Here is a 20,536-nt window from a genome sequence, read left to right on the forward strand (position 1 = left end):
GCAATTCAGTGTGATATAATGTGAATAAGGGGCTCTACTGTGAGGAGTAATGTTTATAAGGTAAAGTAATACTACTGTGGGATGTAATATGAATTATGGACACTATCGCATGATCAAATGTGAATAAAGTTGCAGTACTGTGTGGTGTGGTGTAATTGGGGTTACTATTGTGTGGCCATGCCCCTTGCTAGCAAAAACACACCCCTTTTTGGGCTGTGCGCCAAATGTGCGAACTGTTCCTATTTAATATATAGGGGGTACAAACCCCAAAATAAGGACTGTTATGGGTGAGGGGTGATGGTGCTGGGAAAGAGGTGCAAGGTCAGAGGAGGAACCAGCGGTGGTGCTAGGGGGCACCAGCCAAAATCTTGCCTAGGGCATCATATTGGTTAGCGCCGGCTCTGCACCAGGGTGGATGTTTATATGAGTGCCAATAGATGGTGCTAGACATGCCGAACAGGTGGTGCTAGACTCACCCCTCTGACGGTGCACCCCCTAATAAAATGTCCTGCGCACACCTATGGCGCTATATGTACAGTATATCTGCATGCACTTGGGTCTGACTTTGTATATGAAGCAGCAGCCGTGGCTTTTTCTCATACCAAGTTCTGTTGAGCTTCATCTGCCAAGTGCTTCATCTGTGACTTTGTATGTGTTTAAAACTAATTGAAGCAATTGAAGTTGCAGCCTAGCATCTTTAATATACTTATAGAGGAGTAATCCATCAAAAGCAGGAAATAAACAAAATAAAAAAACGCCGGTAAAATGTCACGGTGAAAGGTGCATATACAATAATAAATCAAAGCCATTCTGACTTTGCAGGTCCCCCATTGTCTGGTATAAGGTAACACAATCTCATGATGATGTTACCTATTCACAAAAAGTATCTGTATTCATTGCTTAGTAAATTGCAGTAAGGCTTTGTTCCCATAGTGGTCTATGGGGCTAATGCAGACCTGATTGGTGCTGTGCGCGTTCGCACAGCAGCGTTCAGATCTGAACTGCGCCGGCGCCGCTGTACGCCGGCGCATGCCAGACAGCCAACGGCTGTCTTAGCCCTGCGATCGCCTCTGCCTGATTGACAGGCAGAGGTGGTCGCTGGGCGGGCCAGCGGTGTTTGGCCGCCGTTTAGGGGGGCGCGGTTCGGGCAATGCAGGCGTGTCCAGACTGTGGGGGGCGGGCCGCCACGGTGGCTGCGTGACGACACATGCAGCTGCTGCGACCCGGGCAGCGACGAGTAGCACTCTGCCAACGCGCAGGAGCTGCGCTGGCTGGGAGCTACTCCTACAGTACAAAAGCCGCAATGCTTTTGTACTTGTATGACGGGGTAGGGCCTGACATGCGGGGCGGACTAGCCCTCTGCTGGGCGTCCCCCGCATGTCAGGGAAGCTAATCGTAGATATGCTAAATTAGGCACATTTACGATCAGGTTAGAATCACCCCCCATGGGGAGAAAGGCAAGCAGCACTAACTAGTCTAGTGTTAACCTTTTCATTCAAACAAAAAGGGCAAAAGCTTTTCTCAGCATAAATAAATAAACCCTTATTTGCTTGTCATTGGGAGCTGTATGTTTCCCATCCAGGCCAGTTATATTTTATAGGATAACTTGGACAGTTTCTCAGAGACGCCATGGAAAGGGGGAGCCACATTTTATAACTTCTGGGGTGTTTCTTTCTCCTTTCATTAGCTCAGGAGATAATTATTAGCTCAAAGCTGCCAAGGAGGATTCAAGGAAAGTAAATGATTGATTCTTTGTTTTTTTTATTAATATAAAGTTTATTGGAAGCTCCCAGATCATAAATATGATGACACATTAAAGAATATATATATTAAGTAGGCATGCAACACAATCTGAAGTCCTCAAAATACAGATCACAGCATAGTGACAATTTTTATAGGCCCTCATTCCGAGTTGTTCGCTCGCAAGCTGCTTTTAGCAGCTTTGCACACACTAAGCCGCCGCCTACTGGGAGTGAATCTTAGCTTATCAAAATTGCGAACGAAAGATTAGCAAAATTGCGAAAAGACACTTCTTAGCAGTTTCTAAGTAGCTCCACACTTACTCGGCATCTGCGATCAGTTCAGTGCTTGTCGTTCCTGGTTTGACGTCACAAACACACCCAGCGTTCGCCCAGACACTCCTCCGTTTCTCCAGCCACTCCCGCGTTTTTCCCAGAAACGGTAGCGTTTTTTCACACACTCCCATAAAACGGACAGTTTCCGCCCAGAAACACCCACTTCCTGTCAATCACATTACGATCACCAGAACGAAGAAAAAACCTCGTAATGCCGTGAGTAAAATACCTAACTGCATAGCAAATTTACTTGGCGCAGTCGCACTGCGGACATTGCGCATGCGCATTAGCAACTAATCGCTCCGTTGCGACAAAAAAATAACGAGCGAACAACTCGGAATGACCCCCATAGTTAGAAGAAGGGAAATGGCAAACCATGAGAAGAGAAGGAAGAGGATAGCTAGACAGAGATACAAGAGAAGATAGAAAAAAAGAGAGATCCTGATGGATGGATACTACTACAAATGATGAGGAATCTCACCCTAACTCAAGTGGAGAGGGAGTATTTTGTGAAACGGGCTAGGGGCCCCAAATCTTATCAAAGGTGGTCATTCCGAGTTGTTCGCTCGCTAGCAGTTTTTAGCAGCCGTGCAAACGCTAAGCCACCTCCCACTGGGAGTGTTTTTTAGCTTAGCAGAAGTACGAACGAAAGGATCGCAGAGCGGCGACATAATTTTTTTGTGCAGTTTTAGAGTAGCTCAATACCTACTCAGCGCTTGCGATGACGTCAGACTGTTCAGTTCCTGTTTTGACATCATGAACACGCCCTGCATTCGCCCAGCCACGCCTGCATTTTTCCTGGCACGCCTGCGTTTTTTCGAACACTACCTGAAAACGGTCAGTTGACACCCAGAAACGCCCACTTCATGTCAATCACTCTGCAGCCGGCAGTGCGACGGAAAAGCTTCGCTAGACCTTGTGTGAAACGACATCGTTTGTTGTAAAATTACTTCGCACGTGCGCATTGCGCCGCATACGCATGAGCAGAACTGCCATTTTTTTGCCTCATCGCTGCACAGCGAACGAAAGCAGCTAGCGATCAACTCGGAATAACCACCAAAGTTTCTTCAGGAATTCGTAAGAATAGCGGTCATGTTATTTATACGCTGCGTATACCAAATTCGAGATATAAATGAAGATGAAGATATAATTGAGCAATGAAGGAGGATCCAGTTGTTTTCAGTTAGCAGTTATCTGACAAGTGGTAACAGAAACAATTTACAATACTTGAAAAGAGTAACTTGCGCCCTAGCTGCAGCTCAGCACCAAAACTCTCAAGAGCACCACTTCTCCACCAATATGTACATCCAAAAAAATTAGAGTGGTCCACGAGCGCTGCTAGACAATGTAAATGTCAGTCCCAGGGGTTTCTGTCAGGATATCCTATATGTTCAAAACAGGTTCCAAAAACAGAGAAACAGAATTCCGTCAAATAGACCATTTCACATTCTTCTCCATATGTTAGACAGGAACCTCTGAACTAACCTTCTATCAAAATAATGCGTACATCAAAAGGTTTCTTTTACTCTTCCCAAATGGAACCATCAACACTCTGGTGGACATTATCCTTTCCCTTATGTGGGACACTAATCTAAGTACTGTTCCCTATGTTCCTTGAAAGGTATCTTTCTCACACCAACGATACCTGGATCCAGTCCTCCATTCACACGAGAATAGGTAAACCATACAGGTAATGGAAGACGAGTTGTATAGCATCCCAAAAAATATATATTTTACAATACTGTTAAACATATCCATAAAAATAATTAAAAACATACATTAAAAAGGACGTAAACCCCAAATGAATATTAGGTTTGTTCCACCATACAACCCTAGGACACCGGATTCTCCTTCTCCTCTATTCAAAGATATAACCTATAACCACGGTCGGATAAACCGGTCCTAATGTCCGGGTGAAAAAAACAGGTGAAAGATATGTAAATTCAAACCTGGGGTACACCATAAACAGCAACGCGTTTCGGATTACTTTTCCTTCCTCAGTGTGACCCGAAACATGACGGGTAACCATCTGCCTTAGCAGCTAGTCTGCGTAGGAGGGCTACTCTAAATATGCAAAAGCATCGCCGGCATGCGATGCTTTTGCGTGTGTACAGGGGGGGACTAGATCCGGCATGCAGGACGGACTTGCCCTGCGCTAGGCATCCCTCCGCATGTCAGGGTTATGGATCGTAGATGTGTGATTTTTCGCACGTCTACGATCCATGCTGTATTAGGCCCATAGTACCATCGGTAGAGTAACTTGTAAATATTTTCTTTAGTCCTTACACAAAATGAGCTGGAGGCAGCGTTTTCCCAGATCTCCGTCCCATCAATTTCATGGGGGTCATGTGAAGAGGGTAATTCCTCAGACAACTGTGAATATAAACATAAGATTAAACCTTTGGTTGAGGAATGCCTAAGGCATAGAGATTTGAAAGTCATAATGGGTCTATGGGCCTAATTTAGACCTGATCGCTGGGCTGCAATCAGATAGTTGCCACCTGGGGAGAGTGAAAACTCGCCCCATGCAAGTGAGCAAATACATGTGTACGCCGTGCAAAAACTTTGCCAGACAGCAGACATCTGCAAATCCGTTCGCAACTCATTCACCATCGAATGATTTTTCCATACTGTGCAGTCTGTGCGTAGCCCAGGACTTACTCCTACAGTGCCATACAAACAGGGTGATAGGGGCCGGAGCTGGCGTCACACACCCTCCCAGAAATCACTTGGGAACACCTGCGCACTCCCAAAAAACGGGCAATTACCACTCCCAAATGTCCTCTTCCCGTCAATCACTTTGCGAACGCCTTGCAATCACATTTTTCACACCATTCTGTCACTATATGGCGTTGCGTCTGTGCATTGCAGTGTATAAGCATGCGCAGTCATTCGATAATTGGCTGCTGTGCGATTTCGCACATCAGCGATTAGGTCTGAATCGGGCCCTATGACAGAGATGCTGCTTTACCTTAGGGCCGAAGCTTCTAAGCAGAAGGAATTGATAAAAAATCATTAAGGGAACGGTCAGGTTGGATTGGAGGTCCGAAAATGAAGGAAAGTCACCATCCTGAACGAGGTCGTTTAAAGTAAATAATCTATTATGTACAGCGCTACAATTTCTCTCTATGGGGGTCATTCCGAGTTGATCGCTCGCTAGCAGTATTTAGCAGCCGTGCAAACGCTATGCCGCCGCCCACTGGGAGTGTATCTTAGCTTAGCAGAAGTGCGAACCAAAGGATCGCAGAGCGGCTACAAAAAAATATTGTGCAGTTTCAGAGTAGATCCAGACCTACTCAGCGCTTGCGATCACTTCAGACTCTTCCGTTCCTGTTTTGACGTCACGAACACGCCCTGCGTTCACCCAGCCACGCCTGCATTTTTCCAGCCACGCCTGTGTTTTTCCGAACACTCCCTGAAAACGGTCAGTTGGCACTCAGAAACGCCCACTTCCTGTCAATCACTCTTTGGCCAGCAGTGCGACTGAAAAGCTTCGCTAGACCCTGTGTTAAACTACATCGGCCGTTGTGAAAGTACGTTGCGTGTGCGCATTACGCCGCATACGCATGCACAGAAGTGACGGATTTTTGCATCATTGCTGCGCAGCGAACATTTTCAGCTAGCGATCAACTCGGAATGACCCCCTATGACTTGCGCAGTGAGAGACGATCAGAGGCGCATGCCGCCAGAGACATATTGCTTCTGCTATTATATTCTAGATGTATGGTAAAGATATAGTAAAAAATAAAAATAAAAAATACATTGTTATTATTACAGACATAGAATAAAATGCAGAAAAGGATCGATCAACAACACTGGAGGCGGTGGTGACAAGGATAAAACTGCAATAAAATAAGCACAGCCTGAACAGAGAAAACAAAGTGTCCAAGAAGCACAGATAGAAACTTACTAGGTTATTCAATCATCCGCAAATTCGCGGCAATTTTTCGCCCGAAAATTTTTTGTGGCAATCGGGCGAAAATTGCAGCAAAAACGCTCCATTTTTTCGACCTATTTAATTCCAAACGGGTTTCACGTGAAAATTCTTGCAGTGAAAAGTGCAGGTGAAAATGGGGAAATCAGCCTGTACCCCAAAAAATGCTAAACTAACATAGGGAAACAGAAGAGAGGTGGGTTAGAGATCACATTAGAGAGTTTTTGGGGACTTAAATTATGTGAAATGGCTGTTATATGCATTTTTTTAAAAATGCAAAAAAATGATAGAAAGCAAGTTTTTTTGAGAAAAATAAATGCTCTCATTAAATTTGGGGTACATGAAAATGGGTATAAGTATATATTTGGGTCATTTTAGGGTACTTTAAACAAAAGTGGAAACAGACCGATTACTCCCATCTGCAAGCCTAAAAACACCTGTCCCACTCATAAAGCACCCCAATATACCTGTCCCATACCTTGAACCCCAATTTCCATCATTTTGTACTTTTTCACCCCAAAAATGACATGTCATTATTGGCCAATTAAAAATAATTAAAAACTTCAACGTGCCTAATTAGTCATTAAGGGGGGTGTCCCAGGAGTTCTGTACCATATCCAAACATTTTTACCTTAAAATAGTGACTTTTCCCAACTTTTCACCTGCTTCAGAGTAGGTGAAGTGAAATTAGTGAAAAAATTATCACCGATAAATTTTCCCGGAAAATTGAATAGGCTGTAATTGCGTTTCGCGGGAAAAGTCCGGTTTTTCGCGGGAAAACTGGACTTTTCACTTGGAAAGTCCGTTAGCGCTGCTAATTGAATATACCCCTGTGTGAGAAAAAAAAAAAAAGACAAAAACATATTAATCTAAACAGATTTAAAAAAAAAAAAAACACATTGCAAATGAAAAGAAAGAAGCAACACACAAGATGGTGGAGAGAGCGAGATAAAAGATGGACAGATAAAATATAGAGAAAAATGGGGGGGGGGGGAGTGGAGATGGAGTAGAGAAAAAAAATGTGAGATAGAAGGGGAAGAGGGGGAGAGAGACGACTGGAAGAGGGGGAGAGAGGAGGAGAGAGGAGAAGAGGTGAAGAAAAAACAAACAAAAACTCATGTTTAAACTTATACTGCTGGTCGGGTTTCAATGCTTGAAGTAATTTTAGAACCGTGTTGGCATACTCTACTGAACATTAAGCTACACTGTCATTGTCCACATTGTGAATGGTGGGAAATCCTACTGATCCCATTATTTTAATGCTGTGATTTCACAGTGTTGGAGCACAGTGTAACAAGCTACCAGGAACATGCAGTCAGGGGAGGCAGGGGAGGTAGGAGGCAGTGCCTCCCCTGTCATAATGATTAAAATAACAAAAATAAGATATTTACAACACAGAGTCTGTGATAAATATCTTCTTTTATTATTTTAATAATTTTCCCCCTTGTGACTATGCCTGCATCTTAGGATGTGAGGCAGCGGGAGAGGTGCCTCCCGCTGCTAACATGAAAGTCCGGGCAGCGGGGGGCGGGCAGGGCGAAGCAATGGGCTGTAAAAACCTATTGAAATTGTATGGGGAAGCGGCACCTATACTGGTGCCTCAATTACAGGGGCGTGCATTCAGCCCACATGAATGCACGCCCCTGTCAGTCCCCCAGATGTGATTGGGCCAGCGGATCCACTGGATCTGCTGGCCAACGGGCACATGCTGCGGCGCGACGCAGCGGGCATCGTGGTGGCGGGACCCGGCAGGGAAATGGTGGCTGGCGGCATACCTGGATCCGAGAGGATCCAGCCCCTGCCAGCCACTGTTCAGAGTTCGGCAGCGGAAAGCGGCTTCCAATTTAAAAAAAAACGGCTCACCGCGTCATTGCTCCGCCGCCTCTGGCTGACTTATAAGTCAGTGCGAGGGAGCGGCTGTCAGTCCGATGGCGGAGGAGGAGCAGAGAAGAGCTCCTGAAGCAAGAAGACGCCGTGGAAATCCTGGATGGGCAGCGGCCATGCAACAGAGCTTAACGGCCGCAGCTTACCAGGTGAAGCCAGAAGATGCCGTGGAAGCCCTGGGCAGGCGGCGGCCATGCAAAAGAGCTGCCCCCCAGGTGAAGAACCTGTACAATAAACGTTTTTTTTTTAAATGTGTTGTGTGTTTATTTTAATATTTTCTTTACAGGAGGACTACAGGTGCCAACAGTCACTTTATGTCCGGGCTGCTGGCACTTGTGGTTCTCCAAGTGCCGGCATGCTGGGGCAGGCTTGCTGGGACCTGTAAGCCCCCTGTAAAGAGCAATATTAACATACAATGAACCCCGCACCCACCGCCACCAGGGGTGTGGGGCATAGCACTGGGCTATCAGCTCAGTGCTGGTTGTTGCTCGGGAGGGGGGACCCCATTCAAATTTTCTGGGGTCCCCACTTTCCGAGTAATTTCAGCCCTGGCCTGACTGGTTTTGAGGGGTGTTTAATGCTATGGCAGGGGGACCCCATACCGGGTGTTTCCCCTGCTATGGCATCACTCCCCCTGGCTGGTTCAGCCTGGTGCTGGTTTTTCTTAAAGAGGGGGAGCCCCAATTTTATTTTATTTTTTATATTAAGGGGGGATGGGGGGGGGGGGATTGGTGCGCGGCGGCGCTAGTGATTCATCCAGTGCCTCCCTAGCCACGGACCTCACTGCACGTCACTGCAAGCTACATATGTAGCACATTGTGGAGGGGTGTGGAAATGGTAATTAGTGTGAATTGCAACACTTTTGGTAACATTTGTTGTATAGTGTTTTTTGTTTTTTAGATATACACTTCGCAGCCTGGTAAGCACATTGAGGATCTACAATGACATCTCTCCTACATTCACTATGATTGGATAGTTACAAATGATATATTCTCTAGTACAATTTGTAAAGCAAAATTATCAGACAGATCAGCGAATTACTGCTCCAATTTTTGTGCAGGGTGTAGGTAGGTACGATGGGTTTGCAGAATTGCAGATAAAACCGACCAGAAACACTTGGACCTAATTATCCGATATCCCGACCCTATTTCCTCAGATATTTTTGGTTTATACCATCATCCTTGTGAGTGTATATATGCAACTGGTGAACATCTGAGACTGGGGGAGGGTTCCGCTGTCCACACACCTCCAGGTCAATAGTAGCAGTGCACACTATGGGGGTCATTACGACCTGTTCGCATGCTGCAGTTTGTCGCAGCGGTGAAAATGGGTCGGAACTGCACATGTGCTGCAGCCGCATTGCACACGCGCTGTGGCCACATTGCACCCGCGCGTCGTGACAGTCGCCGGGCAGCGATGCCACCTGCGGAAAAAGTGATCACAGCGGCGATCACAAGAAGACTGTCAGGTGGGAGGCGTTCCGGGGCGTCAACTGACCATTTTCCAGGCGTGGTGAGGTGAACGCAGACGTGTCCAGGCGTTTGGAGGGCGGATGTCTGACGTCAATTCTGGGACCTTCGTCGCCGGATCTGTTGCACAGGGTAAGTAAGTCTGACCCTGGTCTTGTTTTGCAAGAAACTTTTTTAGCATAGCAGGGCTGCACAAGCGATCACAGCCCTGCTATGCTAAAATACACTCCCCCATAGGCGGCGTCTAGTTGATCGTACGAGCAGCAAAAAGTTGCTACGTGCGATCAACTCGGAATGACCCCCCAATACTGTATAGTGTGTACACTAGATATAGTGTACGATGCGCACTCTGTCAGGTCGTATGTGGCATTGCACGTTGCACCTGCATGCAGAATGCAGCACGGCCCCACTCCTTCCCCCTGCCGGCACTCCTCGCAGCCGACATCTGCAAATGTGTATGCACTTGCCGATGTCGGAGTCCTGTCTCAGGCGATGTTGCATCCTGTGGACACTGCACTGATGTGTACATAGCCTTAATAGCGGCAAATAGGTTATAGGCAAAACCAGATTGGTTGACTTTATACCAAATACAGGGGGTGATTCAGCACACGTGCACTGACAAACGTGCTTGTGCACGACCGTCACCATGCATTCGAATCCTGATTGACGGCCACGGGCGTCGGGGGAAGGCATGGTCCCAGGCAATGCGGGTGTGTCCAGACCATTTTCAGAGCGACTGCATGATGTCACACGCAGCTGCTCCAAGAATAAAAATGGCGCCGGGCCGCAGGGGTCGACCTCCAATCAATGTGTTCGAAATGTGTGCAAACGAATCATGGGGTGGCATCACACACATACTGGGCAGCCTTCCTCTATGCTGGGCGGCCCCCGGCATGTGAGTAGATGGACGCAGATCTTGCTGCGGAAGCAAGATCTATGTAAATCTCTGAATAATCCTGCAATCCTAAATACCTAATACACTATGGGGGTCATTCAGAGTTGATCGTAGCTGTGCTAAATTTAGCACATCTACGATCAATCACACTGACATGCGGGGGGACGCCCAGCACAGGGCTAGTCCGCCTCGCATGTCCGTGCCGCTCCCCCCCCCCCCCCCCCTGCAGAAGTGCAAAGGCATCGCACAGCGGCAATGCCTTTGCACTTCAACAGTAGCTTCCGACCAGCGCAGCTTTAGCGTGCTGGCCGGGAGCTACTCGTCGCTTCCCGGCCCGCAGCAGCTGCGTGTGATGTCATGCAGCCGCTGCGGACTGGCCCCCTATGGTCCGGCCACGCATGCATTGGCTGGACTGTGCCCCCTAAACGGCGGCTTAACGAGGCGATCGCTAGGTAATGACGGCTGCCATGCGCCGGTGCACTGCGGCGCCGGCACAGTTCCGACCCGATCGCTGCGCTGCGAGAAACTGCAGCGAGCGATCGGGTTGGAATGAACCCCTATAAGCAAATGAAGACACACAATTCAGAAAAAGCACGCAATCTGACTAAAAAGGCAAATGAGTGACCCGCACCACACATCATTATGCTTAATCTGATCATTTATTCCAGTTCCATTGCAACAACAAATAATAATTGTAAATACCTATCATTTCACTATATGTAAATTTGTATGTGGTTAAAATGCTAAATTTAGGAAAAAGTGCACAGGTATTAGGAATCTCTACCCATGGCGTAGTGTCTAATTCACATCATATGACGCAAAAACTGACAAGTGTATGAGGACACATCTGTACGGTAGCCTGTATTTTCCCCGGGTGTGGTTCATCAAATCGACAGTGTCTAGGTCGACAATGTTTAGGTCGACCACTATAGGTCGACAGTCACTAGGTCGACATGGATGGAAGGTCGACAGGGTCTCTAGGTCGACATGTGCTAGGTCGACAGGTCTAAAGGTCGACATGAGGATTTATTTATTTTTTGGTGTCGTTTTCTTCGTACAGTGACCGGGATCCCAAATTAGTGCACCGCGTCCCTTCGCTCCGCTACCGCTTCGCTCGGCACACTTTTCCGTTCCAATCGTAGTCCACGTGGATCGTTAAGTATGAAAAAATTCAAAAAACAATTTTTTTTTTTAAAACTCATGTCGACCTTTAGACCTGTCGACGTAGAGACCCTGTCGACCTTCCATCCATGTGGACCTAGTGACTGTCGACCTATAGTGGTTGACCTAAACATTGTTGACCTAGACACTGTCGATCTTCAGACCGGATCCCATTTTCCCCCTATGGGGTACGAGCCAAATACATGATGTCAAGGTGATGATGGATGGAATACACACTATTTACCGGTGGACAGGATGCCGGCTGTCAATATCCCGCCAGCGGCATCCCAGCCGTCAGAATGCCGCCAGCTGGGCTCGCCACGCTGCGGGCTCGGTGGCTCGCTGTGCTTGCCACAGGATCTATTCCCAATTTATGGGTGCCGTGGACACCCATGAGTGGGAATAGCCCCTGTTGCGCTGACATCCTGACAGCCGGCATTTTTTTTTTAAAGTCATATAGATTTTTTTTTTTTTATAATATATCTTTATTGGGTTTTCTTTCAGGATAACAACAATAATAATCATGACAGAAAAAGAGAGAGAAAGTTAAATCAGAGAAGAAGCCATCGGTGTACATTGCGCATAGTCATCACATAAGTCTGTCTAAATATCAGACTACCGGACATAACACTGAGCGTTAAGAGATGATAGTACTCATGAACATGACATTAACTGAATGACATGACTGAATAGAGGAGGGGCGGGGGTCAGGAGAATAAGGGGACAAAGTATCATATAAGATGACCAGAAAGAATATTTTGGTCAGATAAGATCTGTCAACCGTTTGTAGTGCCACCAGTCAGTGTTTTCATAAAGCTTGAAAATTTTGGAACGAGTCACCTCATCAAGTGTGTCAATCTATATACCCCATTTTCGATAAAAGTGGACAACACCCTTTTCTAGATCAGGAATAGTTGATTCTCTACCGAAGTAGAGAATCTTGAGAAGTAGGGTTTTCACCTCACATAGCGAGGGAGAAGTTGACGTAATCCAATGCCTCATAATAACTTTTTTCGTCATATAGATTTATTGCAAAAAGTTGTACGTATACATCATGAACAATGCAAGAAAAGACACGTACCATATCAATATAGAGAAAAAGATAGGAGGTAACAGTGTACAATACCTGTGAAACATAAGCACATTCGTAACGGATGTATAAAAATAAACAACAATAAACAGATGTAAGACTGTATCGAGAGTCAAGACGGTTACACAAATTCGGAAAAACGTCTAAAACATCCAATAAAGAAACACACATAAGTGTAAAAGAACCAGCAAAAAATCTGAGTGTTATCAGTGGTGAAAGAAAAGACAGTATGGTAAAGAGAGGAGAAAGGGGGAAAAGATTGGGGATGTGAGTGTAAAGAGTGGAGGGTGGGAAGGACCCCCTAACGGATCGGGGAATAGGAGGGGAGCACACATACAAAAAAAAAAAAATGGTAAAAATGCAAATCCTTACAGATCCAGGTCTGTAATTCATCAAGACCTGGGAGAGGAGCATTATGAAATCTAAACCAGGGGAGCCAGATGGAGTGGAATTGTTTTGCTGTGTTGTTTTGTAGACTCGTAATGTATTCCATTTTGTTAAGGAACCATATTCTGTTTATAAGTTCCTGATGACTAGGTGCATCAGAGAGTTTCTAGTGACGGGCAATTTAATATCTAACAGCACAGGACACGTGAAGAACCAGTTTGTTGGAATCCTTAGAGGCATGGTCTATAGGAGCACAAAAGAGTAGGTAACAGGGTAAAGACGCTCAGAGAAGTCAACCAAGTGGGCTAGAAGGCGACGAACCATGTTCCAATAGTGTATAATCACGGGGCAAGTCCACCACACATGATAAAAAGAACCTATTTGTCCACAATTTCTCCAACACAAGTCAGAGATGTTAGGGTAGATGCGGCGTAGCCACTTCGGTACCAGATACCATAGTGAATAAATGATGTACAAGCGTTCACGTATGGCAACACTAATAGAGCATTTAGGTACCGCCAAACTAATCGTGTCCCAAACCTCCTACTCTAAGTGTCGCCCAATATCTGCTTCCCAAGCTCGTTCGTGAGGCTCCAGAGGAGATTCCAATGCTAGAACAGATTTGTAGAGGACAGAGATCGCGCCTCTGTCATTAGGGTTATGTAAGCATAATCTTTCCATGGGGGAAGGAACAGGTAGTGGGTATGAAAGGCGTAATAATGAGTGAATAAAATGATAGATTTGCAAGTACTGAAAGTGTAGGGAATTAGGGATACCATGCTTGTCCTGCAATTCAGCAAATGATCGGATAGCATGAGTGCTTGTGACGTGACAAACTCTAGAAATGCCTGCTGAAATCCAGGGGAGAGACATTGCGGGGGAAATCCCCGGGGCGAAAGCAGGATTATTCCAAAGAGGAGTAAGGAGAGATGGATTCGAAGACAGTTTTAGTTTTGTGTGGAGAGATTTCCAACAGCGAAGCGTCCATTCGACTGTAGGGGAAGGAGAGTGAAATTGTTGATAAAGCTTACGTGGTAACCATAGCAGAAAGGAAATCGAGTGGATACCTATTAAATCACTCTCCAGATCAACCCATCTCTTAGTGGGGATCCGGTCTGAAGGTCGACAATTTTTAGGTCAACAACTATAGGTCGACAGTGCTAGGTCGACAGGTCAAAAGGTTGACATGAGGTTTTTTTTTTTTTAATGAACTTTTTCATACTTAATCCACGTGGACTACGATTGGAATGGTAATCTGTGCCGAGCGAAGCGGTAGCGGAGTGAGGCACCTTGCCCGAAGCATGGCGAGTGAAGCGAGCTATGCGTGGGAACACGGTGCACTAATTGGGGTTCTTGGTCACTCTACGAAGAAAACGACACACAAAAAAAAAAAAAAACTCATGTCGACCTTTTAACTGGTCGACCTACCACATGAGGTAGACCTTTAAACCCTGTCGACCTTCCATCCCTGTCGACCTGGTGACTGTCGACCAATAATGGTCGACCTAAACATTGTCGACCTGGATACTGTCGATTTGATGATCCATACCCCTCTTAGTGTGTCGCGGGGCATGCCAGGCAGGTAGTTGACTTAACTGAGTAGCATGAAAATAACAGTGAAGGATGGGAAGCTCGAGACCCCCATTGTGTGAGTGTTTAGCTAAAATACCACGCCTAATTCGTGGATTTTTGTGGTTCCAAATAAATTTACAAAATGCAGTTTGAAGGGTGTGGAGAGGGTGTGAGGGAATTTGAATGGGGAGGGTTTGGAACAAATACAAAAGCTTGGGAAGCGCGTTAATTTTTATGGCGTTGATACGACCAATCCACGACAGACAATAGGATTCCCAGCGCTGAAGATCCTGGAGAATTTATTTAAACAGAGGGGGATAATTAGTGTGGTAAAGAGAATCCTAAGATTTGGTCAAATGAACTCCCAAATATATAAGCGAGTGTTTACGCCAAGAGAAGTCAAAACTCAATTGCAATAGGGTTTTAGTGGACCCAGGGATGTGAAGAGGTAAGGCTTCCGATTTCGACTGATTCATTTTGTACCCAGAAAGATTGCATAAATTGATAGTTCATGGAATAGGTTAGGGAGAGAAATGAGCGGATTAGTTAGTGTAAGGAGTATATCGTCGGCAAACACTGACAAGGTATATTGGGAGCGGTTAACAATGTTGGAGAGTCTGGAGCATAAATGGCCAAGACCCTATAAAAGGCTTTCTCCGCATCCAGGGCAAGCACCAAAGAAGGAGTTCTATGAACATTGTGACAATGTAAAATTCCTTTGTCGTATAAACAACCCTTATGAAGCTAAGAACACTGTACGCTGTTTACTTAAGAAATACCGTAATGATACGCTATTTGCGTAACGATCGCTCAGCCGTAGGCGAGACGCTCAAGCGTCACGTTCGCTCACGGCCCAGTGATCACAGGACACGTTATTGGTTATGTCTAGGGGAAAGATTCGCTGTAACGTAGCATACGCTAGAGACCACGAGGAGGTCACCAGCGGTGCAGACGCTCACAACACTATACCTTGATATTAAACCTTATACCGATGAAACACACAGAATACCTTAATGTGAGTACAGGGTGTAAATGCAACCTTGTGTAACCTGACTACCTACAAAGCTGTTTGAGCGTCACCGACGCTCAAGTGAACACTTAACACTATAGTAAATACACTGATACTGGTTTAGGTTTCCAAGGCCTATTAACTGTATTATGTCTAATATACTTGTAAAAGGGGATAACAGTACATATGATACACTACAATATAACAGAGACTTCCTAACCACAGAACTAAACAATAAATACAAAAAGACAATACTACACTGACCTAAATGCAATACAATACCATACTACTATGAAGTATTTAAGAGAAAAGAGGAGAGAGAGAGATAGAGAGAGGGAGAGAGAGAGAGAGAGAGAGAGAGAGAGAGAGATATTGGCTCGCAGAAAGACAATGATAACGGAGAGAAAACTTACGCACAAAGGGTATGATCGCCTGCGCCTCGATATCCAGCTCCCGGTTATCAGCAGATAACCGTTGATGAGAGAGTGAGAGCTGGATGTGGTCGGCCTGCCTATTTATGCCCCACACACAATGCAATCTCCTGGTCCTACAATCCCATTGTCCATTGGCCGAAGGAATTCGGCCCTGTATCATAACAAAAGGTCATAGGGTGATTCATACAGGTGGGCTGTGACGATTTCCAACAGCTCAGGTGGGTGGGAAACTGGGTTTCCCGCCGCATACCTGAGTATGTGTAAATAATAGAAATGGACATAAACTTCTTATGTCCATAACTATTCGCACGAGCGATTAATACGCTCCAAACCAACACCGGAATATTGCTAATTAAATACTCTTCCGATGGGTACCAAACACTGCTGTATGATTCCTGTTAGACCCTTCGTACGATATAAGGAGGGATTCCTCAGCTCTGGGACATTGTACTTTAACCAAACTTACAGAATCTATCAAAGGGACCATGATCTATAAACTACATTAATTGTGAACATCTGTAACGAATGAGTCGCACGCTACGATCACATAAACTCTACCGTAAATGCGCATACCGCGCCTGCGTGTGCACGCTATTGCGGGTATGCGCCTCCACGGGAGAGCGTACGCACGCGCAGCACGGACCAGTGTGCGGTGCAAATATGGCAGTGTGCATTAAGACATTTTTCTGACTTTGACAGTCCACCCTTTGGCAGTCAATAATAACTGCCACAAAATATTTAAGGAGAAAAATGTAAGTCAGGGGTTAATTGATTTCCATGGTGGGGAAAGGAAGAAGAATGGAGTAGGTGTGAAGAGGGTATGACCTAGTGAGAAAGTAGAAGCATGTGTGTATGAGTCCATGTTTGGAGGGTCATGTATCATCGTGCCGTACGTGTGGTAAATCAAGCTTCGAGGTATTGCGAAGTATACATTTGAATTCCTTCTTATCCTGTGGTACAGGTCTGTGGATGGGCTGTCAAACTCTACCGAGCTCATTTCGGCTGTGGTTGTAACACAATGGGGATGCACATTTTAGTTGATGATACATGAATTGGGGGGGTATGTGGTTGCTGCTATCTGTGCCTGTATTCCCTATCGACTATGTGTGTTATTACCTGAGGGTTGCAGAGATGAAGATAAAGAACACTTATGGGAAATGCAATGATATCCTATGTCAGGTTAATGTACGTTCGTCGATTGAGGTCTTGATTGGTGTCGGTTGATCGGAGTCTTCTTCTTTGTGCTTTTGCTCATAAATCGTGAGTAAAGCAAACAACGTCCATGGATTTACAAAAACTGTTGGGCTTGCGTGATTTTAAAGTTCCTAGGGAAACTGGGGTACCCATGGCATTGTCCATCAAAATCTTGTATATCAGGTCGTCTGCTCTTCTTCTTTCCATCTTTCCGTTGTCGGCCCCTTGGCTCATCAAATCCTTCGTCTACGTGGGTCTTTGTACCTCGGAGGAAAACATAGAAATGGGTGAAAGACGGACCGTATACTCATTACGTCATTACGTCATGGTTTCTAGCATTGGGTCATAAATCAAATCCAGGTTAATTACAGTTTCCTCACTCCTTAAGCTCATCACTTTCGTACTTTGCTTGCACCTCATCAAAGCCTGCCCGCATCTAAATATCAATCCAATAGATATAACGACACCCAAAATACATAGGAGAAACTTTCCAACATCCATTATGACTCCTTGAGCCCAGTCTCCTAAACCGGAGAACCAATTTCGCGGGTTCAACCATGACACCCAACCAGTCAGCTCATTACCTACAGCAGCAAGGGTGAGATTGTGTTTTCGACGAAATTCCCACTTTAGTTGGAGAATATCGTCCATCTTTTGGTCTATGACCTCTACCGGATCCTCGGTGCTATTTGTGATATACGTGCAACACTTTATGCCGTACTGTGTTGCCAATGTAACACAATATCCGCCTGTTACTGCTGTAAGATAATTAAGAACCATCCTATGCTGAACTAGTTCTGTTTTGTAAGCTTGAAGTTCTCTTCCAGTGTATCTAAACGTGTCATCATACATTTCAGTGATATTATCTAACAAATTGGCGAGTGCGGAAATGTATCTATAATTCATCACACCTCGAGCGGTACGAGTGAAATCTAACGCTACCAGAACCTGAATCCCGGTGGATTCATGGATAAGATCAGAGGCCGGATGCTCTAACCTTTCTGACAGTTGTCTTTTAACAAGGTGCTCGTAGTGAGTGTGAGTATAAGGAGCTTGGGCACCACGGTGTATGTCCTTCATTTTGTCATGTGTAACAGTCATCACTTCAGGCAATACTTTTCCAATATAACACAATCCTTCAGAGTTTGGGGCAAGCCACTTGTACGCCTTTCTCCCGCATATGAAATATGCATCATCGGGGAGAACATAAGGGACGGAGAAGGACATGACCATGTTACAAACCTTCCAGGTGAAATCTCCTGACCCTAATTCTTCCATCTGTCTAATGCACGTATCAGTTTGTACGATATGTGCACAGTATCCTGGTGATACCTCTCCAACTCTAGTAATCCTATTTCCTAAGGTATATCGATACCGGAAAGATTTTCCTCTACTGGCTATGTGGCGTACGAGCTCTGTATCTGTAGGCATTCTATCTGCTCTGTGTGAAAAGGTCATGGTAAGGTTGCTCCATGACACTTCCCAATTTCCCGGTTTTCTGGGATTGGAGATGTTAAAACATATGAGGGACCTATCCACATGGTATTGGTGGAGCTTCAAACTAGGAGGGCTGGAGATGTTAAACCTCCGGTCCACCGGTCTCCCACCACTTAGCTCAAGTACCTCCCCTAACGTTAAAGGAAATGGTACTAGCCCTGATTTGCTGTGACCCTGAGGTACTTGAGAGCATACCCAACAATCTGTTTGGTTCAACACGTTACCCACTAGAGAGTGATAGTCACTCAATGGATGCCGGTCCATATGGATATTAAAACTAGATTGGCATTTCTTTATGCATCCATCTTCAACCAGATTACCACATAGCCTACAGATACAGTTTTCCTCAGCTAACAATCCATCACAATTTCTTCTATCGGATCGTTTTCTGATACTCGCCTTTACTCGTTGGTTTGGTTGATCTTGGAAAACTACGCCTCCATCATCATAATCGGAACCCATTCCAGAACCTCTCTCGACCTCTATGGTACTCTCGCCGGAACAGACTGCTCTGGTCAACATCATGGTTAACATCAAAATCCGGATTACAGTCTCTTGGGGCAAGTCCATCTTTGAGGAGGAAATAGAGAAGAATGAGAAGGGGGAAAAAGAAATTTTTAAGGGAGAGGGGATGGGAAGTGGAGAAAAACAATAAAAGGGAGAGGGGAGTCGACAACTGCTTCCGGTCTTCAAGGCTCAGGTGCCGCCTCAGTCCTCCTGGAACAGACACTCCAGTGATACAACCTCTACCGTCTGTTCCTTATCACGGGACTTCTCTGGATCAGCAACCTTCTTGCAGTGGGACGAATGGACCCAAGTCTCTCTCTCAGCAACCTTCAATGCTGTGGTGCTAGTCAATAAGACCTGGTATGGTCCTTCCCATCTATCAATAAGACAACCTGAGCGTAGAAAATTTCGTATCATTACATAATCCCCAGGTTCAATGTCATGACAATTACTATCTGGTAAATCAGGAATCACCAACTTCAGATTATCATTTTGATTCCTCAACTGCTTACTCATATTAATTAAGTACTTTACAGTTACTTCATTGTTACATTTCAAATCATCCTGAGGGTTAATTATGACATGCGGTTGTCGACCAAACAGAATTTCAAAAGGAGACAGATTAAGAGGGGACCTGGGAGTGGTTCTGATGCTATACAAAACAATGGGTAAAGCTTCTGGCCACGTCAATCCTGTCTCTGCCATTACTTTACTCAATTTATTTTTAATAGTGCTGTTCACTCTTTCGACCTTCGCACTCGCCTGTGGACGGTACGGAGTGTGCAGCTTACTATCAATTCCCATCAACTTACACATTCCTTGAAAGACATCACCTGTAAAATGGGTACCCCTATCACTTTCAATGATTCTAGGGATACCATATCTACATACAAATTCCTGCACAATTTTCTTAGCTGTAAACATAGCGGTATTTGTAGCTGCTGGAAAAGCCTCAACCCAATTCGAGAAAACATCTATACAAACAAGTACATATTTCAAATTTCTACATGGGGGTAATTGAATGAAGTCAATTTGTATTACTTGGAAAGGGCCGCCGGCAGGTGGGATATGGGATGGTTCTGTAGGTATTGCTTTTCCAATATTCTTTCTCAGACAGGTAAGGCATGACATTGCTCTTTTACTAGCATGAGAGGAGAATCCTGGGGCGCACCAGTATGCTCTTACCAATTTGCACATCCCCTCCTTGCCTAGATGAGTCAGCCCGTGAGCTGCTTCAGCCAGACACGGAAGGTATGCCCTGGGGGCCACTGGTTTACCATGTCCATCCGTCCAGAGCCCTGAGGACTCCTGGCCATATCCCTTTGCCTTCCAGACTGCCTTCTCCTGAGTGGAACACAAATTCTGCATTTCACACAACTTTTGTGTGTTGATGGTATTAAATACCATCAGTTGTGTGGTGTCTGTCCG

Source organism: Pseudophryne corroboree, chromosome 12, assembly GCF_028390025.1.
Source record: "Pseudophryne corroboree isolate aPseCor3 chromosome 12, aPseCor3.hap2, whole genome shotgun sequence".
Lineage (NCBI taxonomy): Eukaryota > Metazoa > Chordata > Amphibia > Anura > Myobatrachidae > Pseudophryne > Pseudophryne corroboree.